This window comes from Dama dama, chromosome 15 (assembly GCF_033118175.1).
Source record: "Dama dama isolate Ldn47 chromosome 15, ASM3311817v1, whole genome shotgun sequence".
NCBI lineage: Eukaryota > Metazoa > Chordata > Mammalia > Artiodactyla > Cervidae > Dama > Dama dama.
The window spans coordinates 4,242,652-4,265,678 of record NC_083695.1 but is presented as its reverse complement, the minus strand read 5'-3'; the positions used below and the strand labels follow the sequence as shown (position 1 = coordinate 4,265,678).

Here is a 23,027-nt window from a genome sequence, read left to right as displayed (position 1 = left end):
CGTTGCTGGCCTCTGTGTCCACTACATAACAGAAGCAACCACCCAGCCCCCATTCCCCAAGTTGTGATAATCAAGAAATGTCACCAGCACCGTCTGAGGAAGGGGAGGGCAAAATTCCCCAAGTGAGAACCACTTCCTTAGATAAGTTTTGCCTGTTTAAAAATGTCATATAAATGCAGTTGGAGCATTTAGTCTTTTCTGTATGGCTTCATTTCCTCAGTAGAATGTTTTTGAAATTCATCCAAATAATGTTTTTATATGTAAGAGTAGTTCATTCCTTTTTTGGTTTTTCCATTCATCAGTTATTAGACATTTATTTTTTTCCCCATTTTTGGCCCATATGAATAAAGCTGCCATGAACATGCTTGTATAAGTTTTGCAGAGACATGTTTTCATTTCTTTTGGATAATACCTAGGAATAGAATTGCTGGTTCATATAGTTAGTATACATTTAAATTTGTAATAAGCTGCCAAACAGGCTTTCCAAAGTGGTTGTATCATTTAAAATTTCCATCACCAGTGTATGAGAGTTTCAATTTCTATACACCCCCCAAACCCTTGGTATTTTCAGGCTTTTTATTTAACTCATCCTAGTGAGAGTACAGTGGTATTTCATTGTGGTTTTCATTTTTATTTCTTGAGGACTAGTAATGCTGAGCTCCTTCTTTGAGCTTTTGGCATTGGAGGGGGGGGTGTGTGTCAACTGCCGTTACATATCTTTTGTGCAAAGTCTGTTAATAGCTTTTTATTGAGTTGTGGTTCTTTTATATATTCTGAACCCAAGTCCCCCACCTAATATGTGTTTTCCAAGTTTTTTCTCCCAGCATGATTTGCCTTTTCATTTTTTAACAATGTGTCTTACAAGCAAAAGATTTTCATTTCATCAAGTCCTGTTAATTGTGTTTTTTCCTTAATGATTCATGGTCTTTGTTTCCTAAATAAATAGTTGTGTATCCTAAAGTTGCAAAATTGTTCTTGTATATTTTCTTCTGGAAGTTTTATAGTTTCTAAATTTAGGCCTATGATGGCATCATAAAAAGGAGAAATATTTCTGAAATGTTCCTCCTATAATTATAGGAGGAACTTATAGCACAAGTTTAGTATAATTTAAATCCAAATGCATTGTATGTCAAAATATCAATATATTTAAATGTCTTAGTACAGTCAGAAAATAGATAAATGCCAAAATAAGTCTGTAAATCTGTGGTTAGTACCATGTTTTGAAGATTTTGACTAATATTTGGATCATACAAATTATATCTTAGAAACTCAGAGGATGAATCTTTCTTTAGGACCAGACTACTGCCGGTTATAAAGGTCCTCTGTATTCAGTTCTACCATGTTAATTGGTGCTAGTTGGGTTATGACTTTATAATACTCAATGAGTAGCTTTTGGTTTATTATAAACAGTATAAAGATTGATAGTGTAGATTATCTAAAACATTAAGTTATTTTTATTTGTTTTTATGTATTTTTGATTAATGTGTGTCTGATCTGAAAATTCATAAAACTTCAGAGTAATAAATGTATAGTCAACAGTAGCTTTCTTTGTTTAAAGATGTCTAAAAGGCTTCCCTGGTGGCTCAGATGGTAAAGAATCCGCCTGCAATGCAGAGACCTGGGTTCAATCCTGGGTTGGGAAGATCCCCTGGAGGAGGGCATGGCAACCCACTCCAGTATTTTTGCCTGGAGAATCCCCATGGACAGAGGAGCCTGGCGGGCCACAGTTCACGGGATCACAGAGAGACAGGACTGAGCGACTCATCACACACAAAAGCAGTTTCACTTTGTAAGATTTACTGAATTGTTTGCCCCAAAGTCTGTTGACGTAGATAATAGCACAGTGGTACTTATAAAATGCTTTAAGAAGTCTTCATACTATCTTCTTTTTCTTGACTAAAAGAGTAAGTCACATTTATAAAACATATCAAAGAACTATAGCTTTTTAAGTTTGATGTTTTCAGTGGAAGAATTTAAAATGAGCTCTCATGGAGTCTCAGTGTTTGATAAATTGTAGCATCCTTGTGATGTTCCTACTAGATCCACTTGATAAACTAATTTGATCTTTTGCATGTAACATTACTTGCTTGAATATACACACACATTAATTATATATTTTCCCCTGTATTTTTTTTCCAGTTGAGCCAGTTTGGTTTCCAGTTAGATTGCAAGGTAAAAGTTGTGCCAATGCCTTTGGCACAACTTAATTACAAATAACAGTATTTTATCTAGAGGAATGCTGTTCTACTCTGAGCCTTCAAGGTCTAATCAAAATCAGACTAAAATTCCTTAGAATGAGTCAGCTCTGTAGAGACAGTAAGTGGTCAAATAACTTATGCCTTTCAGTGATGAATTTATTTTATTCTGTATTTATCATGCTTCTAGATGTTCATACGGCAGCTTATCAGGAGGCATTTATGATTGACTTTAATAATTTAACTTATGAGCCTACAGACTTCTTGAGTCATCCTTCTCCTTTTTTAAATACTCTTTCATTGTCCTACCTGTCTTTTCTCAGAACTCTGAAAGAGTACTTACCTCACTGTGCTCTCTTCCCTCTTAGTATCAGCTGTGCTGTGATTCCCATCTTCCAAAAGTTCCCATCTCTTCCACTTAAAAAAGTAGTTCCTCCCTGTTGGGCTGGAGTTGGGTTTAGTGCTTCCTCTGGCTTCTAACAAAATATCAAGAGAATATTTCTAGAATGTATTAAGTTCACTGCTTTTAGCTGAGTGAGACTTGCTACTGTTGTCTGGACCACATACAGTTCAGTTCAGTCGCTCAGTCGTGTCTGACTCTTTGCGACCCCATGAACCGCAGCACGCCAGGCCTCCCTGTCCATCACCAATTCCCGGAGCTTGCTCAAACTTATGTCCATTGAGTCGGTGATGCCATCTAACCATCTCATCCTCTGTCGTCCCCTTCTCCTCCTGCCTTCAATCTTTCCCAACATCAGGGTCTTTTCAAATGAGTCAGTTCTTCGCATCAGGTGGCCAAAATATTGGAGCTTCAGCTTCAACATCAGTCCTTCCAATGAACACCCAGGACTGATCTGCTTTAGGATGGGCTGGTTGGATATCCTTGCAGTCCAAGGGACTCTCAAGAGTCTTCTCCAACACCACAGTTCAAAAGCATCAATTCTTCTGTGCTCAGCTTTCTTCACAGTCCAACTCTCATATCCATACATGACAACTGGAAAAACCATAGCCTTGACTAGATGGACCTTTGTTGGCAAAGTAATGTCTCTGCTTTTTAATGTGCTGTCTAGGTTGGTCATAACTTTCCTTCCAAGGAGTAAGCGTCTTTTAATTTCATGACTGCAATCACCATCTGCAGTGATTTTGCAGCCCAAAAAAGTACAGTCTGACACTGTTTCCCCATCTATTTACCATGAAGTGATGGGGCCAGATGCCATGATCTTAGTTTTCTGAATGTTGAGCTTTAAGCCAACTTTTTCACTCTCCTCTTTCACTTTCCTCAAGAGGCTCTTTAGTTCTTCTTTACTTTCTGCCATAAGGGTGGTATCATCTGCATATCTGAGGTTATTGGTATAGATTCTTAAACTTCTCTCTTATATGACTGTCATTTTGTACCCATGCCTTTCAGCAGCTTCAAACTTTTTAATTCTTGTGGAAATTTTGTCAGATATTTTCATTGCCTAGGACAGTGACTTGCATATAGTTGGTATTCAATATTTTACATTGATCAGTAAATTTATTAAATTATGTGATCAGCTAAGTATTATAGGAATCCAAAGGAAGTTTAGTGCATATCCTTGAGCATATTATGTTCTTAATGGAGAGGCAAGACTAACACCTGAAAGTCTATAGAATAGTTTTCTGTGGTACAGGTAATAGTGTAAGCATTCAGATACAGAAAAATCATTGTTGATTGTGATGATTGTGGAGAAAGTAAAATTTTAATGTGATGCTCGAGTATGAGTGAAATTTTAATATTAATAGTAGCTTTCTTATTTGGCCATATTTAGACTCTTCATCCTGAGTGAGGAAGAGGAAAAGAAAGTGAGGGTAAAGAGAAGATAATATTTATTTTATATTTTGCCTTGTTTAAAACATCATCTGGGAACATGCTTGCCATTATCTGACTCACAATTAATAAAGTGATTCCATTTGGGTAGTTATAAAAATGCAGTATGACACTTGAAGCCATTGTGGGTACAGAGTTTAAAAGGAAACAAGATAGGGGTATTTAATCAGCAAACAGGGCTTTTTGTGTTAAAAGCTAAATTTACACTTTCTACTTTAGAGATGATCTTCAGACTGTGTGCTTTTTTGTTTCTTTGTTTGTTTCTTGCTTGTTGGAAAAAAAAAAAACCATTCAGGATTGGCACAGTTTTCATTTTGTTTAGTCTATTTAGGTCAAAAACTAAGTTTTGTTACTTTTTTTTGTATGGTGGCTTTTAACTGTGCCTACTACCTTAACTCCCATTGGTTTTAGGATGATTAACTGAAAAAGAGCACTTACCTTGGTCTAAAAGTACAGTCTGCTTATATCTAAAGTGTAAATATCGATTGAGAAGGGCCTTAAATATTAATAGCCTATTTTTTTTCCTTTGGGTAGTTGTTTTTATTGGCTTCTATGTATATATACTGTAACTATCTAAACACACACAACACACACATCTGTACTGTAAGAGTTGATGATAAAATGTGGTTTCTAACTTGGATTTATACTAAAAACATACTTGTTGATACTTAAATAAATTGTGTTCTGCTGTTTGGCCATATTTTGAACACGATGCCTCTTTTGTTGACTTTTGGGGGATTTGTATTAGTTCAGGATTGATCTGGAGAAGGCAGTGGCAGCCCACTCCAGTACTCTTGCTTGGGAAATCCCATGGACGGAGGAGCCTGGTAGGCTGCAGTCCATGGGCTGCCAAGAGTCAGACACGACTGAGCGACTTCACTTTCACTTTCATATGTGCTATAGGTTTAAAAAACATCAACTAGAGTCACACTGAATCCATTATTGTGATTGCCCTTGAGGAAGGAAACACTGGGGACATGAACTTTAAGGTATTTCTTTTTAAATTTTGCAAAATGTTAGCAGTTGTTCATATCAGGTGGTGGCTATGTGGTGGTGTACTTTGCACTTTTCTTTTTTGAGTCAATTTAAGGTATTTTTGTCAAATTTTGCATGTAATAAATTCTAGCAAAACAAGAAACATTTGTAATAGGAATTACAGCTCCAGTGTTCTGCCATTAATTGACACCAAATCCTGTAACTGTGCCGTGTAAACCGAGTTTGGTGTTTCTGGTGACGTGAAATACCAATACCATCTTCCCTCTGGTATATGAACGCAAAGAATATATTCTGCATCGTTAAGTTATTTCTGCATGTGTGTTTGGTACATGTTTTTGCCTTTTTTGTTGCCTTATATTGAATATCTGTCTTGTATCGTCTATTAATTAAATTTGCACAAGACAGCAGCAAAATATGTCATTCTTTGCTCACAAATTATTGGTGCCTATGTACCAGTTTCTCTGTTCTCAGTCTCCTATTGCTATTTTACCTTGAAGGTGAGTTTTATTTGGAAGGGAAATTTTGAGACTCAGGTGATAATTCTTACTATAATGTTGACAAGGATCTCTTTTAGGATACATTTGACATGTTTCAAGCAGACAGAACTATACCGATAGCTTCTTATTGCACTGTAATAAGAAGTATTACAGTGTATTGCACTGCACATTGCACTGTTTGGGGAGTCTTGTAAATATTCTGTATATATGTGCAGAAGTAGAATCACCATTGGAGAAGTATGTAGCAGCGGCCTTAAAAGCTTCTAATTTTTTTATTCAAGAGTAGTTCCTGATTATAGGCATTCTTTACAATCTTTGTAAGGAATAAAGCATGTGTGTGTGTGTGTGTGTGTGTGTGTTGGAGGATAGGGGGCGTGGAGAATGGATGTATGAGTAAGGAGAAATGTCCGAAGAATATAAGATGAGATGATGAGAGTAACGAATGTATCACCAAAATCTCTTAGTCATATTTTATTATGTTCTTAATGTTTCTTATTTGCATTGTGGTAAGAAGTAAGAATAGTAGTAAGTAGTAAGAATACAGTAGTAAGAATACTGATTTTTGCCTCCTAAACCTTCTAATAAGATGTCTGTAACAAATAGGTAGCTTGTATTGATAGGTGGGTTTTGAGTCTACAGTCTCACTGAACTCTTCCTAACAGATTTTTTTTTTTTTTTCTGTAAACAATGTTGTCTCCTGAGTGTAGTTTTGATCAAAATATGTATGATACCAAGGTTGGAAAGTAAAATGTATACTTATATACTCTTGGTAGGACACTCTTTTGAGAGCAATTTGGTGGTATCAAGCACATTTTAAAAATGCATATTCCTTAGTATCCAGTTCCATTCCATATTTTATTATAGACCAGCATCCAAATTATTGAACCTAGACTTTTTTCATATCTTCTACATTCGAGTAAAGGTATCAAAGATTGAAAACAACCTGAATGTCCAACAGTGGGGGATTGGTTAATTAAAACAGAATGATCTACATGTGCTGAAGTGGAATGATATAAGATATAAATTGAACAAGTTAGGATGCAGGCAATATTTGTGAATTGTTTCCATTGACATACAAAAAGGGAGAAACTGGTCTATGCCTAGCGTATTTCTAAAGGGATACGTACAGAAGAGTCTAAGCAATGATTGGTGACCCATAGGGTGATGGCTGGTTGAAAATGGGCTTACCTTTTATTTGTATGCCCTTTTGTATATTACTACGTATCATGTCTTAAGTTCTTAAATGACAAGACTGGGATTCCAAACCAGATCATCAGCTTCCAAGTTTTCATTCTTTCCATTGCTCCACAACTACTGTTTTGTCAATTTTAAAGCACAGGTAAGCAGATGTTCTCGAATCATTTTAGTATGTGATCAGGCAAAGTATCTTAGTGACGCATTCAGAGTATATCTTATTGACTCAGAGTAGCCAGTCATTTTAATGCAGAGGGCAGGTCAGGTAGAATAATATTGATCATTTAACAAATAAAATGATAAGCTATAGCACCAACCAAGACAAAGGAGAATAATCTGCTGAATGAAATTCAGCTACGGAAATCCACTAAGGTTGGATTAGCATGTCCTCCTTTTTTTCAATCCCGCAGCTTTGCTGCATGGTTACATCTCAGTTTCTGGTCTAGTCATGGAAGATGACTAAGCCTCTAGGAGGGGACCATGGTTGCCATCATGAGTGTAACCTTCCAGATTTCCTCAGCAGTCAGAAATGATGTTCATTTGTTTTTGAAACCAGCCGATCCTGACTAGGTGGCTAATATTGCTCATTCTATTTTCTGTGTTCTTTCTAACCGTCCATCCGCTCTGTGCTTGTGTGCTGCCTTAGTTCAGGCCTTCAGCTCACATCTGGACCCTCAGTTTTAGCCTTATCATTGGTTCCTGTGCCTTTAATCAGTTCCTCCCTCCTTAATTGATTTTAAAAGCAGTTAGGTCATGTCACTCTAGCTAACACCGTTTAAAATCACTCTCATCCAAGACAATTTTTTTGAACTCTTTTTTTTATTAGCAGAATTATATATTGCAGAAAAAAGAATTTGCAAATCTGTTTAGGAATTTAATTTTTCCCATTTTTGCACAGTATATGATAAAAATGACTTTGAAATATTTTATTATAAATATGCGTCATAAAGTTCTCCCTATAATTTTGTTTTTTCCTGTGTTTTCCATCCACATTGTCATAAATAGACGTTTCTTGTATTCACATTGTGTACTTAGTGTTTCTTGAACTTGTTTTATATATTCTTGTCTCAGTGCTCTTGTCCATATTATTTTTCCTTCTCTTCATATTCTTTTCCTCCATCATTCTTTTCTTCTTTCCAGATTCTGTTTATCTTTAAGGGAAGGTCCAGTTTATGTTCCTTCCTCAAAGTAGTCTCTAAATCCTCTGAACTTGTGGTTTTTTGTTGGTTTTTTTTTTTTTGTCTTTCTCTTATGGAAATTAATTATATGAAACTTGTGATTGTGGTAGTGTTGCTTTTATTTTTGTATGTTGATGTTTTAGCTGACTAGATTTTTTTAAAGGTGTTTGTTGGGGTTCCTGTCTCATATATCTTTGTCTTCTTTCACACCTGGCACAAGTGCCTAAAGTAGGCAGTTCATAAATATGTATTTAGCATGGATATAGAAAAAGAGACCATATTTTATTTATCTTTTTGTCACCAGTGCCTAATATTGTGCCTGACAAAAAAGCCTTTGAATAAATGTTGATGGTATGTTAAAGAGATGATCTTTAGATATTGGGATTCTTTAAATATGTAAGTTTGGAATATTCCTTGTGAAATTAGCTTTTCCCTCCGTAGCCTGAGGAAAGCTGAGTCCAGGTTGACCTTCCTGAGGTCATTCATGGTATCAAGCCCAACTTAGCTGGTATTTAGGAGATCTGAACCTGCATGCTTTTACACGTTGCTCAAGGAAACTAATGGTTTAAAGCTCAGGCTTTGGCATCCCAGGGCTTGAGTTCGTATTTCTACTCTGCTCCTTCCCAGTTGCGTGAGTCTGGGATGGTCTCTTTATCCTTTACTGTAAAATACATAAGGTAACAGCTTCTATTTATCTGTGAAAAATATCTGGCACAGAATAAGTGGTCAGAAAGTGTTAAATATAATAATAGGTAATGCTGTTAATAATAACCCTCCTCTTTACCTGACAAAATGTTCATATGATCAAGTCATCCGGCGTCATAGAAATTTTAACTTTAGTGAATAATTTGTCAGTAAAGTTTCAGTGTTCGCCTGTTCCAAAGTGTAAGTCTTTTAATTTGATTTTTAATTTAGTGGAATCTTGTGACAAAGAAAAGACAGTGAACTAGAAACTGGGAGACTTCAATTATACCGAGAGCTTCTCACAAAGGTTAATTTGCTTAACCTTTAATGTAGTCTAATTGTATCATTATTATCTGTGTCACACATGACTAAATTCCAGTGGTTTGTAAGCTTACTTAAGGCTAGAGCCAAGTCTTACTTAATTTTTACCTTTCTCCTCCACACCATGGGTTAGTAAATATGCACTGAATGAATACACAGCTCTGTTTTCTTATTAGTCAAGATGAGGGGTTGAGCTGTCTCTAAGATTCCCTCTAACTTCAAATATTTTGAATATAGGGGCCAGTGAAATGAGTCCCCATGTTAGAGAAGAACTGAAGATCAGGAAATCTAAATGTAAATTTTGCCATTGATAAATTTCTAAGATCCATTTTTTAATTTAAGTGGATAATATACTAAAGTGTTTATGCATGACCTCAAATTTAGATATAATTATTTTTAAGGTAAATTTGTTATCTATTTACTGAATTTATAAACTATATACTTCTTTCTTTGCTTTAACTCTAACCCATGACACAGGTGCAGTTGAGTAAATTATCTTTACTAAGCAAATTGAAATTTAAAGATAACTGCTTGACATTATTTTTCTTCAAATCCATTAATTGTAATTGGTTACTTTAATGACTTTTTAATTATAAAATGCCCATATTACAAAAAGCATTAATTGTAAAAAGTTTAAACAGTATAGAGAGAAGTATTCAGAAATGTTAAGTCTATTCTTCAGAATCAGTTATATCTATAGCCTTTAAAAATTATTCTTTAATTCTTTATTGTATTTTCCTGTTATTAACCTGGTACACAGTAGTTGTTCATTGAATGTTCACTGAATTAACCAATGCTCTTTACCAGTCAGGAGCTGATCAATTTTTCTGATACATTTTTCTTTTACAATGCTATTGATATGTAATTTCTGTAAAAGATAGCTCTTCAAGAGTCTGAAACTAATTTTTTTAGCTATTGTAAAAGTACATTCTGTCATCAGTACTGAAAGGTTTAATGTATATAAATAAGAATACTCTCATACAATAATTTATGAAATCAGTCTGCATGCCTTAAAGTTACACTGTGTCTAATGATTTTAGTTTTCAGGCCTACTAAAACTTACATACAGGTTTTACTGGTTTGCCAGATATGACAAAAGTCCCTGATCATTCAGTTTCTGAGTTACAAAGTGAATTACTGAAAAGTTACACCATCTTGGAATTTGAAGAAATGCTTTGTGGTATACTTTATATTAGAAAGTGGTAATAGCTTCTTTCTTAAGAAAAGAGGCTAGTTTTTCCAAACTCTTGCTCTTTTATATCAGAGTATTTGGAAAGGTATGTGCTTGCCCTGGAGAAAAATTCTGGCTGAATCCAAAGAAGCTTATTTATCTAGAAGCTATCATCTTACCTCAGTTCAGTTCAGTCGCTCAGTCATGTCCAACTCTTTGCAACCCCCCTGGCAGCACGCCAGGCTTCCCTGTCCATCACCAACTCCTGGAGCTTGCTCAAACTAAAGTCCATCAAGTCGCTGATGCCATCCACCTATCTCATCCCCAGTTGTCCGCTTCTCCTCCCTCCTTCAATCTTTCCTGACATCAGGGTCTTTTCCAATGAGTCAGTTCTTTGCATCAGGTGGCCAAGTATTGGAGCTTCAGGTTTAGCATCAGTCCTTCCAATGAATATTCAGGACTGATTTCCTTTAGGATGGACTGGTTGGATCTCCTTACAGTCCAAGGGACTCTCAAGAGTCTTCCTCAACACCACAGTTCAAAAGCATCAATTCTTCGGTGCTCAGCTTTCTTATAGTCCTACTCTCACATCCATACATGACTACTGGAAACACTGAAAAATCTTACCTATTAGTCTTAAATTTCAAAGTATATTTTATATACAAACTGTTATAGGTTAGCTCCATCAAAGTTGAAATTACTTTCTTCCATAAATAATTATTTTCTGACATGGCATATATTTTAATACATCGGGAAATTGGTTTTACTTTTATGACATTATTGTTATTATAGTTTAAAAGATACTAAAGCTTTTTTTCCTTGGAGAATATAAAATTGTTGACTCAGAACTAAAAAAAAAAAAAAAAAAAAGTCAGGTGCCCGGGTCCAGCCCCAGCAGGATCCAGGGGAACCCTCAGGATGAATGGTGTCGGCGAATGAGAGAGAGAGAGAGAGAGAGAGAGAGAGAGAGAGACAGAGCAGACCAGACCAGACCAGGATATGTGGCAGAGTCTGGCAGTTGCTTTATTTTTCACCGTAGCCTTTATACCCTAAGTTGGGACATTTCTAAGGGGCAGATAAGCATACAGACTTAGTTTAACATTATATCAATTTGTCCTTCACGAAACCAGGTGTTCTCTGTATATTTTTGTTTATGAGTCTTTTCCCATAGACTTTTTGTACATTATCTTCTGGCCTTGAGCTTAGCAGAAAACAGAAAAGTGGCAGTCTCATGATACAGCAGGTTGCAACATAATAGAAATACAATCCTGTTAACATAAAAGTCAGTCTTTTTGCAGAAGTTCTCAGCTAAATTTATCTAAAAAGTTTAGCACACAAAGACTCTGCGGCTCTGGTGAGGGAGCCCCTGTTTAGCACTCCTGGTTAAAATTAACAATTATCTTATTGTTTTTACTCTAGGGCTAAACTCTTATTTTTCTAGATCTCCAACTATATTAACAATAGTTTCCACTGCACAACCTCAGCACATTAACATCAATCAAACGTTGATCTAATAACCACTTTTAAAACAATATTTTTTGTATTCTCTAATAGGGCTTCCTCACCCCCCAGAGGGCTCTGTGCCTATTAGGGCCCTTTTTATGGTTAATCTCTATGTATAATATCTTTTGGCTTTCAGGCCTGTTGACAATTTATGGCTTGCCACCTGGTGTAACTTTAAGCAACTTCAGTAGCCGACCCTGTCTTTTTTGTGGTTAATCTATTTTCCTTCTATTAGGTGTCATCTCCATGGGAACTAGATAGGATTACATTTTTACAGAACAGAAATGCAAAGGATTGCAAAAACAGCAGATATGGCACAAAACAGGCCCTTAGTCTAAAAGTTAATTACCTGCAAGAAGTCACCAGCTAATCTCTAAAAAAAAATAAAAGTGTTTTTTATTAGACACATTTGTGGCTATTTTATTTGTGGAGCTTTTCTCACCCTGCGGAGAGACCTATGCTTAATGGTGTCTTTTGTTAGCTTACTGTGCTTAGGATGTTTAGAACAATCATGAGCATATTTTGCAATGGGAGCACACATTTATCAAACAAGCCAGAATGCCAGCAAAAGGGTTTGAATTGAAGCATTTCCTTCATCCCTGGTCCCTTCATAGGGTAGCAGCGTCCAGGAGATTTATTAATTAGGGTTTTAAGTTGGTCCTCATTCAGTGAAAGAGGAGCAGGAGAGCTCTCGGCAGGCAACACAAGAATCTGCAACAGGGCAAACAAGAACAACAGCAGAAAAAGGGGGGAGGATACAGGGTGGGGTAGAGGCTGAGGCCAACCTGGGGGGCCCCTTATCCTAGACGGCCTTGCTTGTCAGGTTTTTTCCTCGTGACCTCGTCATGGATGGGGTCCCAGACGGCCTTGTCTGCCTGGTATTTTCTTCATGACCTCGTCACGGGCGGGACCTCCCATAATGGCTCCCGGCAGTTAGGATATATTTTTCAATGGTTATAATAATACCAAGACAGAAATTAAGCTGCGTTTGCTTTCCCCAAAGACTCTTTCCTATTACAAACTTCTGGAGAAATAGTATAATGGAGGAATAATGTATGATGATCAAATAGCCTCTTACTTAGTAGGCCTGTATGTCTGATTGAAAATACCAGAAAGAGAAAGTAATACTTAGAAAACTAACGTTAGATACTTAACATGTAGAAAAATATATATCTGAAATCAACAACCAGCATCATACTTCACTATTCATGAAACTCAGGAATAAACAGTGAGGTCTGCTACACCACCACCAGAATATTGGTTGATAAATATTTATCCTACTGGGTGTACATGTTTTAATACACAGGTTGGAGACATGAGACTAGCTAGTGAGGAGCTAAAACATGCTTGTGAGTGTGAGCAGAGGGACTCAAGAGGAGTTTCTGGTTACGGCAGTAATGGCAAAATAACTTACCAGGAAAATCTGGATGTTAGTTACGTGGTCAAAGAAAAATGAATAGAAAATTTGCACACATACACCCAAAAAAGGTAGATGGCCATTACATCTTTAAAAGAATGTTCAAGTTCATGGGGAATCAAAGAGATGCATTATTAAATAAGACAATTTTATAGTATATGTTAAATTGGTGAGATTAAAAATAATAATACCAAGCATTGACAACTGCTGTTGTATACTGTGGATGGAACTCAGATTGCTGTGCTTACTTAATTTAGAAAGCAGTCTAAGCAATATGTATCCATCGCCCTATCGATATGGCAAAATCTCACTACATGGTCTTCATTTTTAAAAAGCACGTTACAGAGATGCAAGTATCCATTCTGTTTTTGCAGAAATGTATATGTTCTTACACCTGGGGAAAGAGTTCAGAAAAGAGTAGCTAGAAATTCTGGGGGGGGATTAATAATCTCTGATCATGTTTCCAATCTTAGTAAGATTGGAATGGTTTTCTACTTTTCCATGTACCTCTATTTTTGTCATTATTTATAGTATGTGTATTTATATAATTGGAGGAAAGAGCTCTTATTTGCAGTAAGGTACACATCATTGGAGAAAAGTCATTATTTTAAAAAAAAAAACAGGAAATTTTAGATAGCATACATATAGTGATCTGAGAACACCATTTTATAATATATATTAGTTATTTACCAGGCAGATGTATTCATAGGTCAGAGGTCTATTCCAGTCAAGCATTTTGTGTTTTTACTTGTTTAAAAGATGTATAAGTAAAAAGCCTTAAGAAGTTTATCCGTTATATTTTGAAATTTATTTTTGTGACACGTTGTTTAACTTTGGTTCCATTTCAAACAGTAGAAGTAAAGCAAAATTATTTATTTTGTCATGTAAGACAATAAGAAATCATAGCTATTTCCCAGTATTACAACTTCAGTTATTAAATTCTAGGAGTCAGTGGATCCTGGATTTAACTTAAATGTGTTTTTTCCTTCGGTCCTCTGTACATCCAGGTTTTTTTCCAACATTTATTTTTTGAAAATTTCAAAACTTAAGATGGGAAAGAATCTTTACAGCTGATATCTACCACCTTGATTATGTGATGTAATTTTTACTGTGATTGCCTTATCTCCGATTTATACAACTCTCTGATCCTCTACCCATCTGAAAGTTCGTCTTATTTTTTTGTGCATTTCAAATTAAGTTGCAGATATCGGTGTTGGTGGTGGTTTAGTTGCTGTTTGTTTGTGCTAAGTCACTTCAGTCGTGTCTGACTCTGTGTGACTCTGTGGGCTGCAGTAGGGTCAGGCTCCTCTGTCCATGGGATTCTCCAGGCAAGAGTACTTGGAGTGGGTTGCCATTTCCTCCTCCAGGGGATATTCCTGACCTAGGATTCGAACCCGCATCTCTTATCTCTCCTGCAGTGGCAGGCAGGTTTTTCCCACTAGCGCCACCTGGGAAGCCCTTAGTTGCTGAGTCGTATCCAGCTCTTACAACCACATGGGCTGTCACCTGCCAGGCTCCTCTATCCATAGGATTCTCCAGGCAAGAATACTGGAGTGGATTGCCATTTCCTTCTTCAGTGGATCTTCCCGACCTAGGAATCAAACCCAGGTTTCCTGCACTGCAGGCAGATTCTTTACCAACTGAGCTACCAGAGAAGCTTTTCAATACCGGTATACTTCCCTCTAAATATTTCAGCATGAGTATCACTGACTTGGGCTCAATGTTTAGAATTCACCTTTTTTTCTTTTGAGGCAAATTTAAAGACAGTGAAATATACGTCTCAAGTGTACTACTTGATGAATTTTAACAAATGAATACACTTGTGACGACCCAGTCTCCTGTCAGTCAGTGTCACCCCAGAAAGCTCCCTCATACCTCTTCCCAGTCAGTCAACCCCCACTCCTTTCAACCCCCGACTCCAAGAACCACTATAATGATTTTTTCTACCATAAATTACTACTGTCTATTCTAAAACTTCATGTAAATGAAATTACACAGTGTGTATTCTGTATAAAGATTCTTTCATTCATCATAAAGTGTTGAAATTCTGTCATGTGGCGTATATCAGTAGTTTTTTTTATTGCTGAGTAATATTCCTAATTTCAACCCATTTTAATATGAATTTTTGAGATTTCTGTAGTAAATATTATTATTTGATATTTCTTGGTTTATGCTTAAATCAATTATGCCCTAATGAACGGTATACTTGATTTCCTGTTATTTGTTTATACTATCTTACAACATAAGTTAATAGTAAGTTGTTATTTATCAGATATAATTGAAGTGCAGAGAAATTAAATGCTTCTCTGAATACAAACACTGTGTTCTCAGAAGAGTACTATGTATAGAATTTCACTTAGTTCACCTTAATAGGAATTTAAACATAAGAGGTACATTGATAATAGCATAACTCTATTTGAAAAGTCAACTATTTCAATTATTGGCATATACTAATTGTTTTAAAAGGAGGTGGGGGAGCCACATGTGGATTTCAAATCTATATTTCTGTAATCTGCATTTATTTGCCCAGATAGTGCTTTCTAAACAGATAATCTATTCCTTAGAGCAATATATAAACAGTAAGTACTCTGTAAGTAGTATGCTTTAATAAAGAGTTGACCTATTGTCCCTTATTTGCATTAGCATCTGATACATCGCCCTTAATAAGTGTCAGCTTTGATTTCTTCCTTCAAGTGAGAATTTTTACAGTGTGTTTTTCTGTTTAGAGACACTTAAAAATCTGCCTAAAGCTAAGAACACTCCATACCACCCCCATGCACTTAAAACACAGACTTCCTAAAGGCCCTGCATTCATCTTTTGCATCTCATATTACAAATTCAGTAAATGGAGTCTTCAGGAATCACCTTGTTTTCTCTCTTTTACTTAAACCCACATTCATTTCACTACCAGGACATGTTAGTTTTACACCAAAAAATAACCCAAATCAGACCACTTCTCACATTTCTAGAACCTCTATTCTAGGCCAGATCTGATCATCTCTCACCCACACGCCTCTGTGCGGTGTGCTGTGCTAAGTCAGTTCATTTGTGTCCAACTCTTTGCGACCCTATGGACTGTAGCCCACAGGTTCCTCTGTCCCTGGGATTCTCCAGGCAAGAATACTGGAGTGGGTTGCCATGCCCTCCTCAGGGGATATTCCTGACCCAGGGATCAAACCCAAGTCTCTTAATGTCTCTTGCATTGGCAGTCAGGTTTGTTTTTTGTTTTTTTTTTTTTTTTACCACTAATGCCACCTGGGAAGCCCTTACATGACTCTGATAGCCTCTCTTTTTTAATTTTTATTTTTTAATGGAGTATAGTTGATTTACATAATAGCTTCTGAGCTGGTCTCTCTGCAAACCACTTTCCTTACAGCAGCCAGTTTCTAAAAATGCATGTGTTTCTGTTGTTTTTCCAGTGGACTTCGAATAAAATCCAAATTGTTTGCAGTTCTATTGTCCTTAGCTAGGCTGGTTGCATTATACTCTCTGTGTGTCTTGTTCAGGAGTTAGAGATCTCAGCAGGGAAACTCGAGTTACTTCAAAGTAGTTTAATTAGTATGAGCATTTTTACCTTATAGTTTTAATAGAATTCCTATACCTTAGAATCATAGTTTATTAACTGGAAAAAAAATCATAGGTAATTTCCAGTCCCTTATTTTGGCAGTTAAATAACAAGCTGTTTAATCTTTTTTTTTTCTTTCCTGTTTTTGATTTATTACAGATTGAGCCGGGAGCATCAGTACCCTTGATTCTTTAGACTTTGCAAGATATTCCAGGTGATGGTAACAGGGAAACAGATGAGAGAGTGGCAGGTAAGATTCTAAAGACAGATTTGGATGTTTTTGACATTCCAGAAATAATGAAATGACTTGAAAAATTCTCTTCCTTCTACAGTTAGTATGTGAATAGAATTAGACAGTTATCATACAAAGTTATATTACTAATTTATTGGCTTCAGGGAACATTCCTGAATGTTCAGCAACACCCAGCTGCTCTTCCCGGTGACGCCCTGAGTTTTTGATTATGTGTACCTACAACTACTGAGTTCTGCTTACAGTTAACAGTTTACAGCCATATAATTATAAAACTGGTGTAAAGCAGGTGTAAGTCAGCCATGGTTTAGTGCAAAGTTATTTGGACCTTGCTTTCCTCATTCCTTTTATCCCCCGGACCAGGGCTAAATAATATTTATGTGGTATATACCTATGCAACTCTGCTGATGGTTAAAAATTGGTTTAACCAACTAATAAAAATAAATGAAAAAGAATTGGTTTAAATACTTCCATGCTGATTGGTGATCAAAACTTTGTCTTCATTCCTTGGATTCTCCCTGGCCGCCACTGCATCCCTCTAGAAACTTCATTTGACTTTCCTGTGATCCTGAAAATAGAGGTTGTTAATGCTCGGTCCACTCAGGGCTTCCTGGACTTTGCCCATTCCAAAAAGAAGACCAGCATCCTTTTTAGTTGCTTGGTTCCTCATTCCAGTCTCCTTCCCTCTCCACCCTCCCACCAGTTTTGCCTTTTTGGCATCACCATAGGATCTGTAGGGACTTCAGAAGACCAATTTGTACCCTCTGTATTCTGCCCACATCAGATGAGGCCAGTTGATTCTTCTGGGGGTCCACCCTGAATTTACCAGTGTAGAAGCCCTGGCTCCTCAGATGTCCAGTGACTGGTACCTTTCTGGTGCTTGAGGCTGTGACTGTCAGTTATTGAAGTAGTTCCTGAACGTCTTTATAGGAACTGTAGTTTTCACGGGATGTTGACTCTGAGATAGATGGGAAGCCACCCTCAGCTACGTACTTTAACCCACTGGAATGGCAGGCACATCTGGCGTAGGAAAGATGCCACATGGGACAGGTGGGGCCTGTGAGGGCCCTGTGGGGTCAGGGAGCATCCACACTGTGGCTTCCCCTCTTCACCAACCCTGTTGATTCTTTTTTTCCCTTTACTGGAACAGGATTGTTAAAACCTGCCATATATTTGCTTGTCGTAGTCATCATGAATAAAGATGAGTGCTGTTGAGCGCTAATTTTTATATAGCACTCGCTCCTTTCTGAACATTTTGTAAATGTATGTTAACTCATTAGGTTATAGAATTATCCTCATCTTCGACTCCCCAAGAAACCGAGGCACTCAGAGAGTCTTAAGACTTAAGTGGCAGAGCTAAGACTCAAATGTAGAATAGCCCAGTAACAGAGCCCATGACTCTGTACCATATGCCACCTCTTAGGGTGAAGGATTAAGTTTGACCTAAGTAAAATGACATTGCAATTTGTGCTTTTCATTTATTGCCTGAGAAAAGAGCTATTGAATGTTTAAAAACCTCAAACAGTATTACATGATTTAGGGGAAAAAATGATGTAATCATTTTTAGTTTAGCAGAGGCTCAGAGAGGAGTGAGCCGTGAGAACAGCAGCAGTATCCGCTGAAGGGGGAGTCATTGGAAGACTTCAGTGCAGCTGCCTCCTCCATAGTCATGGTTTAGTCGTGAGCATTGTTAATCGACAGCTGTGTCAAAAGAGCAAATCACATCAGTGATATCTGAAAATTAGCCAATCAAGCGGGAATTATTTCAGTAGTTTTAGGACTCATCCTCCTAATTATATCATTTGTTAAGTGGCATTATATTTAATTATATCGTAAATGTTAGATATGATATGTTTTATGTTATTTATTATTAAATACATGGTATTTTAGTTTCTTTGAAACTAACCAAATATATTTAGTTTTGTATATTGTATTATTGTTCAAATGGTTATGTATTTGAAAATAACTTCAACCCATAAATAGACCACGTAATTATTTTCATTCCTCTAATTTTTATTTGAAAACCTAAAGTCAAATTTAAGAGGTTCATCATCATTCTTGTTATTAGGTATGTTAGTATTTTTAATTAGGGGAAACATGGATGTAAAAGCAAGATGTTATAACTAAGCAAAATGCTATAACCAAACATAACTAAGAATGAAAATTTTAAATAGTTGGTAGGTTTTTGTTTTTCCTTTTTCTTTAACAATATAAATTTATTTATTTTAATTGGAGGCTAATCACTTTACAGTGTTGTATTGGTTTTGCCACACACTGACATGAATTCACCACGGGTGCACATGTGTTCCCCATCCTGAACTCCACTCCCTCTTCCCTCCCCATCCCATCCCTCTGGGTCATCCCAGTGCACCAGCCCCGGGCACCCTGTATCTGCATCGAACCTGGACTGGCGATTAGTTTTGACCTTATATTTTTAATCTAAAGATTATACTCTTTCTCTTAAGTTTGGGGAAATAAAGTAATTTTTGCTTACTATATAATGCTAATATATAAATACCTGTGGTCTTGAGAAAGACAAATACTATGTGATATCACTTATATGCGGAATCTAAAAATAATAGCAGTGAATACATATATAAAACAGAAATAGACTTACAGACATAGGAAACAAACTTGTGGTTCCCCAAAGTGGAGAGAGAGGGGAGGATGGGACAGGTTACTACTAAACATGGGTTTACTTCATAGCAAAAGTTTATATCTAATATCTTGTAATAACCTATAATGAAATATAGGCTACAAAAAAGTGGGATGACACCTGAAACTAACACAATATTATGAATCAGTGGTACTTCAGTATAAATGAATGAATGGATGCAGTCTTTCATCTTCACTGGGAAAAGGAAGAAAATACATGTTATTACAAGATAATAGCCTTTAGACTCTTAGGGCTCTTGTACCATAGCCTGTTGTTGAACCACATGTGTGATGTGTGGCTGAAAATTTAAATTAATCACAATTCTTATTTCCAAAGAGATTTACTTTGGAAAGTAAATCTCTTTACTAACGATTGGTAGTAACTTAGAAGCTAATTGAAAGACCAGTAATTCAGAAGACATAATTATCATGTCATCTGTCATTGGATCACATGTAAACCTTACTGAGAAAGAACAAAAATTTCTGTTTGATATTCCTGTTCCAGTCTTGGGCAGAGGAGTTTATAGATAACACAGGTTTTGAGTCCATTGCCCCATGATGCAAATGTAGGGTCTGCTCCAACCATTAGTAAACTGTTTATCTGACATATATATCTATGTGTGTGTGTGTGTGTTTATATATATATATATATATATATATAATTTTATTATATATATGTGTGTGATATATATATATGTATGTGATGATTTTCATCATCATTTTCCTAAATTTAAAAATCTGGTTATTTTTTCGAGTCTGTGCAGATGTTCTTTAAATGAGGAAAAGATTTCTAAGTGAATATATGTTTATAGAGCTCCATTATTTTGAGTTTTGTGCTAAAAGAACTAGGACTAAAAAATATTTTAAGATAGTAGTGATACACACTTGCATATATCCCAAGTCATGAGTGCCTGATCTTTAACTAAGCACTCAAGTACCCCTGATATAATACCAGTATTATCCAACCTTGATTGAGAAATAACTGTTTCAGCTAATCTATAATGGCTGATACTGGCTTAGTCATTAATTTTTTCGTAAGATTATAATATGCAGTATTACAATATACCTATATCTTTGCAGTTATTACTTTAGTTCCACTAAAATTGCATTCAACAGTGTTGGGCTAGTAGACGGTTGGGGTAGTGGAGTGAGCAGGCTGGTAGCTGGTTCCTACAGTGTTTTTTAAAAGCATTCACTTCAAACATTCTTATGAAGAATTATAACATTTGAAAACTACTTGGAGGTTGCTTGGTATAATGTATCACTTTACAAAGTAATAAGTTTTGAGTTTTAATCCAATATCTTTTAATAAAGAAGTGACAAATTCATATGTGTGTAAATATATCTGTTCAGACCTTTCATGTAAAACTTTTTCACATAACTGCAATTATTTGATCATACTGTGCCTTTATAGAGATGTGCTGTAGCTTCAAAGATATTTCTTTGTCTTTTAAAGTCTGTATTATATATTAAGATGCATGCAGCAGAGTGAATTCATTTTGATAAGCACTAGCTTTAAAAGCAGTGGTAACTTTTAATGACATTTGGCAATGTATGTGTAGATGTGCATAAAAATATAAATTCTTGCCGTCTGACATGGGTTTTTCTGGCTTTCTGTGCCTTGATCATTCATTGTTTTGCTCTTGGTCACCTAAACTTTCACCAATTGAATTGAGTTTTTTTTTTTTTTTTCTTTTTTCCCCCACAGTTTGTGTTTTAACCTTTTTTTTTTTTTTTTTCATATTCTATCATTTTGGTGCAGGGCATTTCTGATCTGCAATTGTTCTGTAATATGTCTTAGTAAATTGTAAGTGATACTGAAAGTATGATATGTATACTTACTTTGCTTATGGTATAGTGAAGTGCTTTTAAATCAAAACCTAGAGTTTTGAAATAGAAGAAAAATAAATCTATTCAGTACTTACCTTACATGTAGAATCTGTGCAGTCTGACTTTAAATACAAACTCTAAGAGTTTCCAGAAGTGTAACTTTTAGGGAAAATGTTTCTACTTTGTTGCACAGAAATGTTTGCAGATCAGCATTGCTGATGACCAAAAAAAGAAATAGTCATATACACATCATCTGATTTTTAGCTGTGCTTCCGTGTTGCTGCAGTGAAATTCTGTGCATCAGAATAATTGGCCTTCTGTACTAGATGTGATTCAGTTACATCTTAGTTTTTAATGAAAATGTGCAAACTGAGTGAATTCTATTTTTTTCCATATATTTTTATAGCTTTATTGTCTCTGATAGCATTTCATTTGCCATCTTCTTTTTTCTGTTTATTAGTCAATCAGGAAAAAGTTGCATCTCTAAAGTTTTAAATGTACTCATCTTTATGCAGAACTATTTAAATAATAATATTTTTAATATTCAGTTGTGACAAAGATCACTTAATTTTCTCAGAGCTTTTACTTCACAGAAGTGACTGTTTCCCCCCAATACTTTTTTCTTCATAGCAGTATTTATATATTTTAAAGAAAATTCCCAGTAAAGACATAGTTAAATCTTGTTCATGATGAAACATTTCAAAAAGCTCATTAAAATGTTTCCTCAGTATTCATGTTTATTGTATTAGACTCTGCAGTAAAAGGAGAAATCTTTAAGTTTCATTAGTACCTCTTACTGTGAACAGAGATCTATTTGAAGGGTTGTCAGAAACTTTGAAATTCTACCTAATTTTATTCAGTATCCTTAGATAACTACACTCTTAGAATTGTACACAATCATTTGCTTTAGAATGATTTTAATTGTAACTTAAAAAGCAAACATATGTCTATTCTTTGGCTTTAAATGAAACCTAAAATAAATCCCTTGGAACTTTTTTTAGATATGTGTTTAACATATCTGTGCTTGTTTATAGAAGACATATACTTTGTAGAAAAATTGATAGACATCCCACATTTGTAAGATACTTAAAACATACTTCTTCAACATCTTAATGAAGGAATATATTCACTGTTTCTGTATGTTGATTTATAACATTATTCTAGATAAATACTTTGTTTTTAATCCTAAGATTTTCTTTAACTGTATTTGCTAGGACTGCATCTAAGTTTTGTCTTTTCCCCTAAAATTATGTTACCTGGAAACATTCCATTACATTTCTTACCTAGACTGAGTGAAGCACACCACCTAAGGTTTTTATTTGCCTAAATGAGAATATGCCATAGATTTTATTTTTAAATAGAGCTATTCCTTGTCAGACAGCTATAACATTTGATCAGTAGTCCCCTGTATTCTACAACTATGGAAAACATTCACCAGTTTGCTTGCAAATCAACTCTGCTGCATGCGTTCACAAGTTTCATAAAGATTGCATGCTTTCTGTTTTCAATACAAATTGTATTTTTATTTCATACCCATCCTTGCTTTTAATTTTATTTTTGTTTCCCTTTTCTTGGTTGGATGCCTGTGTGTGTTTATTCCACATCTCTGTCCAGTCCTGGAGTTTGAACTACGGAAAGCCAAGGAGACCATTCAGGCCCTCCGAGCCAACCTGACAAAGGCTGCAGGTGGTGTCCATGCAACTTTTTTGAGACTTTTTCTAC

General features: G+C 35.8%; 1 pseudogene; it reads left to right on the top strand.

The window, feature by feature from the left end:
• Window positions 1-23,027, top strand: part of LOC133070575 (RAB11-binding protein RELCH-like) — an 85,256-nt pseudogene that overhangs the window by 3,291 nt on the left and 58,938 nt on the right.